Source organism: Parus major, chromosome 15 (genome assembly GCF_001522545.3).
Source record: "Parus major isolate Abel chromosome 15, Parus_major1.1, whole genome shotgun sequence".
In the NCBI taxonomy this organism is placed as follows: domain Eukaryota; kingdom Metazoa; phylum Chordata; class Aves; order Passeriformes; family Paridae; genus Parus; species Parus major.
This window is the reverse complement of record NC_031784.1, coordinates 13602202-13610083: the sequence shown is the minus strand read 5'-3', so window position 1 is coordinate 13610083 and position 7882 is coordinate 13602202. Positions and strand designations below refer to the sequence as shown.

At 52.1% G+C, this 7882-nt stretch overlaps 1 protein-coding gene across 6 annotated transcripts in view; it reads left to right on the top strand.

Moving 5' to 3' along the window:
• Nucleotides 1-18: 18 nt before the first annotated feature.
• Nucleotides 19-7882, top strand: part of AIFM3 (apoptosis inducing factor mitochondria associated 3) — a 50692-nt gene continuing 42828 nt past the window's right edge. For all 6 annotated transcript variants that reach the window (XM_015644129.1, XM_015644128.1, XM_015644126.1 and 3 more), the window contains exon 1: nt 19-72. The gene's annotated coding sequence lies outside the window, so the exon portion shown is untranslated. The remainder of the gene's footprint in view (nt 73-7882) is intronic.

The following is a 7882-nucleotide window of genomic DNA, read 5'->3' as shown; positions in this document are numbered from 1 at the left end:
GTCCCACAGGCCGCCCCGCCCCGGGACCGGCCGCGCTCCGCCCGCCGCGCCGGCACTGCCGCTGCTGCCCAGGTAAGCGCGGGGGGTGGCGGGGACCCGTTCCGGGGAAGATGTGAAGCGAGGGGAGCTGCCAGTGCAAGGCCGCTGTCCAGGACCGCACCTTCGGCCGGGGGGAGCGGGCGGTGGCGGCCGCCGTTGCCCCAGGAGCGGGAGCAGCGGGGGTGTCGGGATTAGCGGGGCGCGCAGCAGCTCCGGGGGCTCCTCTAAAGCCGGAGCTGCCGGCGGGGCCGGGATCGGAGTAGGGGGCAGGCGCTGCGAGAACGCCGCATGTCTCCGCATCTCTCCTGAGATGCAGCAAATGCCCAGGAAATCAAAGCAGCATAAAAGTGGGTCGCGGAGAAAAGCCGCATTTGTCCTGAACGGGGTTTAGGTCCCTGTGTCATATCCTCCCGTCAGCGTGTTCTGAAAGCTTGTTTATCCCTGTTTCGGAGATCGTGTTTTCGCCTGGACAGGGATGAATGTCTTTAAGCTGAAGAAAGGTAGATAAGATTAAATTTTAAGAAGAAATTCTCCACTATGAGGATGGTGAGGCAATGGCAGAAGTTGCTCAGAGAAGCTGTGGCTGCTCCATCCCTGGAAGCATCCAAGGCCAGGCTGGACAGCGTTTGGAGCAACTTGGGATTGTGGAAGGTGTCCCTGCCCATAGCATGGGGTGTGGAAAGAGATGAGCTTTAAGGTCCCTTCTACCCAAGCCATTCCACGATCCTTGTGTGTTTCTTCCAACTCATGACATTCTATGGTTATATGAACTGCAAGGTCTCCCATCTAAGGAACATCTAAGTGTGATGGATGGAGCTGGACTGTGGTATTGTACTGCAGCTGTTAGTCGTGGAAAGCATTGCTGGGATAAACTCCTTCTGCTCTGCTCCAGCTCCTGTGGGGAATGCAGATTTCTTTTATGGAATGGGGACCTTGCAGTGACAGCACAGCAGAGGCTTGGCTGCCTGTGGTGGAGCAAATGAGAATTAAAGGTCTCTCGTATTGTGAAATTATTTGATTTTTGCATCGAGCACTCTTCATCCGGGGAGAATTTCCAACATTTATGATTTTCATTGGCAAATCTTTACGATCTGAACCAAATTCCATCATTACTGATTTCCTGTCCAGCTCAAAGAGGTGTGTGGAGGGGTGGCAGTGACGATGCTGCTGAATGAGCCTTTAACCTGGAGCCGGTAAATTGCTGAAGCAGCAGCCAGGAAAACAATCCTGTCTGATCGTGCTCTGACACGGCGTTCCTGCTGCACCTCTTCAGGTGCCAGCGGGGTACATTAAACGGCAGCTTTGTAGCTCTCTGTGCTGCCGCTGACACAAACTTCTGGTGACAAGGTGAAGTGCACCAGGGCACGTCAGTCCCTGCCCGTATCCCTCTCTGCCTGCGCTGAGACGGGGCCGTGCAGCCCATCGCTGGGGCCGTGAGCTGCTCTTGCCGTTTTGCAGCGTGACTTTTGCTTCTGTTTCTTGGGACCATTTGGAAGGAAATCACTTGGCAAAGTGCTGCTTTCTCCAGGTGGGTGTAAAGCACATGTTGGACCCCACCAAGAAGTGGCTGGAGAGGTAAAGCTTTGGCAGGGATGGCTATACTGAGGGGGGCTAGGCAGGCAAGGTGGAGGGGAGAACAGGAGGCGAAGGAGGGGTCCAGTGCTGCTCTGAGGGTGTCAGAGTCACTGTGTGCCAGCAGCTGGAGGATCCTGAAGCAGAAGCCAGGCAGCAGGACTGGGATGGGTATGGAAATGGCAGGAAAGTGCGAATGGGACGGTTGGGCAGAGAGAAGGGAAAGCTAGCTGGAGAGCTATCAAGGGGGAAGAATGGGTTGAAAAGCTAGAGAGGTAAAGAAGAGGTTGGGGTGCCAGGGAGACAAGAAAATGGGGTTCCTGTGTGTCAGCCCCCTTGATTTTGGCTCATCTGCTCCATGGACAGGGGGTGGACAGCAGTACATTGCATGTCTGCACAAGCACTGTTACCATATCCTGTGTGCGGCATCTTTGAGGTGGATGGACAAGAAACAGTGACATGAACACAGGCATGGTCCCCAGTTGGGCACACCATTCTGGAAAGCTGATCTACTGTAGGTCTGGTCTGGGAACCACAGCAAGGGGTTGTGAGACTCTCCTTTCATCCATTGTAGTGTGGTTCCTGACAAAAACATTAACCTCAGAATGGAGACCATCTGTTTTCATCCTCATATTATTTTAAAAATACATGTTCTCCCTGTTGTGAAAATATCGTCACCTGTCACACTCTTCTGTGTGGCTTGTTTCTCTTCCCACTGTCTCTTTTTCTCTTGGTATGCAAGCCCTGTGCCCCTCCCTGGGGTCAGAGCAGGGCTGCTGCGGGTGGTGTTGATAACACAGAGTACACAGCATGGTCCACGGGGTGGGGTAGAGCCTTGGGCTCCCCAGTGCTCCAACCATGCCTGGGTTGTGTTCAGAATCAGTGTGCATTATGTCAGAGTTCAGTGGAGAGAGCTGTTTTTTTTGGCAGCAGAGTGCGGCTTGCCCTGGAGACAGGGCAGTTTGATTTTGCTGAGCCAGACCTTGCTGAGAAACATGGGGGTTCCTCATTGAGATCATGGGCTGCAGCACCCAGGGTGTTAGAGTAGGTGGAGGATGGACTCCAGGGTGAGCAGAGAGGGGAGCTACAGGAACTCAGGGTGTCAATAGGATGTTGTGCCACTGCCTGCTGTGGTTTTTGGGGGAGTTGATCTCTGCAGAGTGATAAGGACAGCGGGAAGGTGCCTGTGGGCTGTGGGACACTGATAGTGTGGCTGTGCTTGGAAACAGCTAGAACCCAAATACTGTTTCACCATCACTCTGTACCATGAGGAGTGTGGTGTGTCCACTGTGGGGTCTGTGCTGGCTCCTGCTCTGGCAGGCTTTGTGGAGACAGACTGGGACTCCGCCACATCAGTGGAGACTGGCTGGGTTGTGGGAGGGAAGGAGGTGAGCTGTGGGAGAGTGCTGGTGCACCTCTGGGCTGAAGCCTGCTCACTGGTAGGGCTAGGAGGATACTGGAGCAGAGGCAGGTGTACTGCTTGGTGAATGGCAGGACTCTTGGGATCCACCTTATACATTTTTATCAGTGCCCTCTGCCCACAAAGCAGCTGAAACTGGCTGAGGAGGTGGAGGTGGAAAGCATCACTAGTGGATGGAGATGCATCACTGAACAGAGATGGAGGAGAAGTGAGTATGAGACTGTGCATGGTGGCACTAATGTGAAACAAGAGTGGGCCTTCAGGATATGATGAAGAAGGACAGTCTATGTGTACTCACCAAGGACAGGGGATTGTAGAGTCACCACTCTAAAGTCTTTCTAATACTGGCACAGGTGTGGAGGAACCTGGTGAATGTGGTAGCCCACTGCTTAGCTCTGACTAAACACTATGGGAGTCAAACTAGAGCAAATCCCCTGAAAGGTGAGAGAAATGGGCAGCTCTTGTAAGAGCACATCATGACTGTGAGTCTGGTGTGTGGGGGCTGGTGATGTGGCAAAGGTGTGTGGTTGGTCAGGGTGGGTATGTGTCTGGCTGGGATGGAGCCACAGAGGGTGGTGGTGGGGCTGAGGGATGGGGTCCACTGCTAGGTGCCATTGTGTGTGGTGAGGATGCTCTGGGCCCTGGTGATGTTCAGGACTAGGTGGACCAGTCTTTGTGTCCAAGGACCAGAGCCTAGGCTACCCCATGGGACAGACTATGCTTTGTGGGATGGCTTGGAGAGGCCATGGTGGGATCTGTACTGTGCTTTGCATGTAGGGTGTGACCAAAACAGGTCTGCTGCTGGGTCTGCTCCATGGCTCCTGCTGGCCTTTTGTTAAAGACAATATTTTGCATGTATGGAGAATTGGCAGTGCTGTAGTGGATAGGGTATGGTTTGGGATCAGGGCTTGTTTTTTCCCACTGTGGGGACCAGAGTCAAGGCCAGCTCTTCCCTGCAAGCATAAATGGTGACACTAGATGCTCTGAGGCTCCAGCTGCCCCCTCCTCTTGTGTCCCTGCTTGGGGGATATGGGAACCAGCTTGCAGAGCTGGATGTGAATAGCTGGAACAGGCACATGGTACCCTTCACTCTGCAGAGCAGATAAGCAAGTTTTTCAGATGTTGAGCTCAGTCCTTAAACACAGCAGAAAAAAATATTATTTGACCTGGACCCTTTAAAGACATCCATGAAGGATGTCACAATATGAAAGTGCTGAGCTCTTCAAATAGCTGTAATATTGTTCTGAGTCCAGAAATAATCTAGAAGAGCTGATAAAAGTGCTGAAGGACAAAGTTCTCAGGGCAGAAATATGCAAATGTTTGCAGACAACAGAACCCAGATTTAATAAAAAGAAAATTTTATTGTATGCAGGGGCAGTTAAGAACCAGCAGCTCCTATTCAATGCAGAGCTGTTGGACATTGCCTTAGAAGATCTATGCTGCAAGTAACTGAAAGCTAGAAAAACAAAGCTGCCATGGGAAGAGAGGTGGAGAGATCACACACACAGCTGGATTCCTGGCCCTGCCACAGCAAGGAATCACTGGGCCAGAAACAGCCCCGAGGAGCCTGGCAAAGGGCTCAGAGCTGTAGAGGAAGGCAAAAGCCCCCTGGCACTTGTGCCAATCTCCATGGAAGACCCTTCCTGGCCCCAAACTGGCAATGAGCTGTTCTCTGAGCATGTGAACAACCCCTGTGCCCGACCTGTCATGTGGCTGTCATGGCTCCAGGGCACAGCACAACTGCCTAACCCCTTTCCTTCCTCTACTGGAGGCACATCAGGGGTCTCAGCACCACAAAATACTGCACAAGTGGGGTATCCTAGGAGCAAAAATTAATTTCTTGTCCCACCAGAAGACCATCAATGCTACAAAGTGTTAAAGAAGTGAAATCTTTCAACATCTCCTTTTCCCATTTTTAATGAGTTCTACATCTGGCAAATGTGTGGATGGGGAGTTCTGTAGTGGTCTCCAGATACCAGGAATGGATTTTCTTGTTCTTTGTAGACCACTGGATCTTTCCAGCTGATATACATCTGAAAAGGTCTGGTACCCTTGAGGACCCCCAGATGTTAGTGGGTCTTGTAGTGATTAGTGTTGGGTCCATTCTCCAAAGCTTAAGGCAGAATTAGGGTTTGATCCAGGTTGGTATGTGACCCTGCTCATGCCTGGAATTGGGTCAGATGACCAACAGAGACCTCTTCCAGCCTAAATTTTGCCACGATCGAGGGCAGAAGGTGCAGAGCAAGAGGTGCCATCCTGATGGAAGATATCAGTGTAGTCATGACCACAGCTGCCTTGGGGCTGTCATGTTAATGCTCCCTGCATTAAAAGCTGCTGAGAGGTTTAATGTCTCTTTGACTGGCCCTTTGGTCGACTCTCTTTGGGAAACAGGCACCCCAGGGCTCGCACTGCCTGCCTCTCCTTTGTGGTTTTCATTAGCTCTCCAGTACTGTGGAGAACTTGGGGAAAGCTCTCCTCCTCATCCTGACAGAAAGTCTTTGGGAGATATCTCTTGTTGACCTCTACTTTGACATCCTGGTGTGTGTCTGAGAAGAGACCTTCCTCATCCTCACTTATGTGGACCTTGGCATTTTATGGACCTGTAGCCCTTCTCCTTCAAACTGGTGATGTCAATGGAGAGACAGAAGTCATCTCCTTGGGAACAGAGCACGTCCTAGATGCCCCATTTGTTCACTGAATTCCAGTGGTTCTTCAGAAACCTCCTCAAAGGTCTTCTAGGTGCTCTGCCAGGTTGCCCCCCACTGTTCCTCCAGATCCTGCTGCAGAGCACTGCAGAGGAAGCAGAGAGCTCACCTGTGTGGAGAAGATAAAAATCCTTGGAGTCTGGTTTGCTGGACCCATGGCAGAGATCATTCAGGCATTTCCAGCTGTGAGAGGGAGCCAGTCCAAGCAGTAGTGCCTGGAAATCAAGAGAGGAGAAAGGCTGGCTGAGCAATGATTGTGAGCTCCCTAGGAGAATGGAGGTTGGATGCTGGTGATGGCAAGATGGGAGTATCTGTTGCTGTCTGGTTTCCTTGGAATGATGGGCATGTTCCTAAGCCTTGGGAACCTGAACTGTGTCCCCAGCAGAGCTAGGGCTGGCTTGGGTCTGTCCCAAAAGGAGGACAGGGCAGCAGAGGAGATGCAGCTGTTGGAGGACCAGGGCTGTGCAAAGTCTGGAGGATCAGGGATTGTAAGACCCAGGGACAGAGATGTTTCTTATTCTGGTAGCCATATCCAGGATCCTCAGGAGCTGGCAGCTGCTCTGGCATCTTTGTCTCCCCTATGCTTTGGCCCCAGGGCAGAGTCCCTTCTCTGAGAGCATGTGGTGAGTTGTCACTGAGTGCCTTCCTTCTCTGGCCTCACACCTGCTAGGCCCTGGTGCCAGGAGTCATATTAGTCATCTTCTTGATGACACTGGGAATGATGATGACACATCACCGAGGAGAGGAAATTTGGGTCCAGGGCTTGAGAGGAGGGGTTCAATGGGATGGAAAGGGCAAGGCTGCCTTGAGAGGTAGAGAAACCCCCTCTATCTGTCCAGGGGACCAGGTAAGGGGACCTGTGCTGGGCAAGTGAGAAGTGAATGAGAAGCAGCCCTCTCTCCTCTTCTTCCTCTCGTGGCACCCAGGGTTGGTGTGGCCAGGGCAATTGAGGTCAGGGTGATGTCCACAAAAAGGTGAGTGTGCGGCCAGAAGCTCAGTTAGGGTGTCTGGAGGAGCCTGGAGACGCCACAGGGGCAGCTGGTGTTCATGTGCACCAGGCCCCCCTCACACAGCAGATGAATCATGGCTGAGGGAACTCTCTCAACAGTGGAAAAGTGTGTCCCTGTCAGGGCTCCACAGAGGTCTTCAGCTGGAGCTAGCTGGGACTGCAAACTGACAGCTCTGTGAGATGTCCATGTCACAGGGCATGGCTTGGTTCTCATATCTGTGCCAGATTTCTAGGCAGGTGATGCAGGATTATTTACAGCAGCAGGACACATGGTGACAGATACTGCAGCTGGATGGGAAGGACCTGGGTGCTAGGTGAGGAAATGATACTGGGGCAATAAACACAAGTTGATGCTCAGGGGGAAAACATTATTTATACCTATGGTGTATTAATACACTTATATATTTGCTACATTATCTCTTGGAAAGGATTTTGGAGTCACAGCAGAGCACTTGATTAGAACAGGAGCCTAGGGCACTGCAGAGCAGTGCTAATAATAGCTCTGCCAGCACTGCACTGCTCAGAAATGGTGCAGGCTCTGGATCCTGCTCTGCGCCCAGCAGGAAGGAAGTGTGGGCTGGAGTGTCCATGCCTTCCTGCCCTGTTCCTGCCTGCTCGTGGCAGATGGGTGCTGTTGGCCATGTTCAGGCAGTGGACACTGGGCTGAGCCAGGTGGCTGTCTGGTCTGATATCCCTGACCTGCACTGAAGCTTGATGTTGCCATATTTTACGTATATTGCTGCTGCGCAGGGGAAGTGCTCATGGTCAGTAGCTCTAAACTGTTTCCCATGTTTCTCCTGTTGGATCATTTTCCCTGTTTTTCCTGTTTGGGAGGAGGCTGGTGTCCCTGGTTCTATGCTTGGGCAGTGCTGGATGATAGAGTTCTGCAGCCAGCCAGGTGTAGGGCCAGTTCCTCATTCACACTAGAGTTTTTAGGGATGGAAGTAGTATGTTCCTCAGCACCACAACAGTTGCCTCATATTTTGGTAGCCCACTCCTTCTTGCCCTCTCTGAGCAGATGCTGAAGGTGTTCCTGTTCAGCTGTGTGCTACAGAGTGTTGTTTTGTTCAGGGAACAGATGATGAACTGGTTTACTGAGCATGGACACCTTGCTCAGTTCAGGCTGTCACTCTTCAG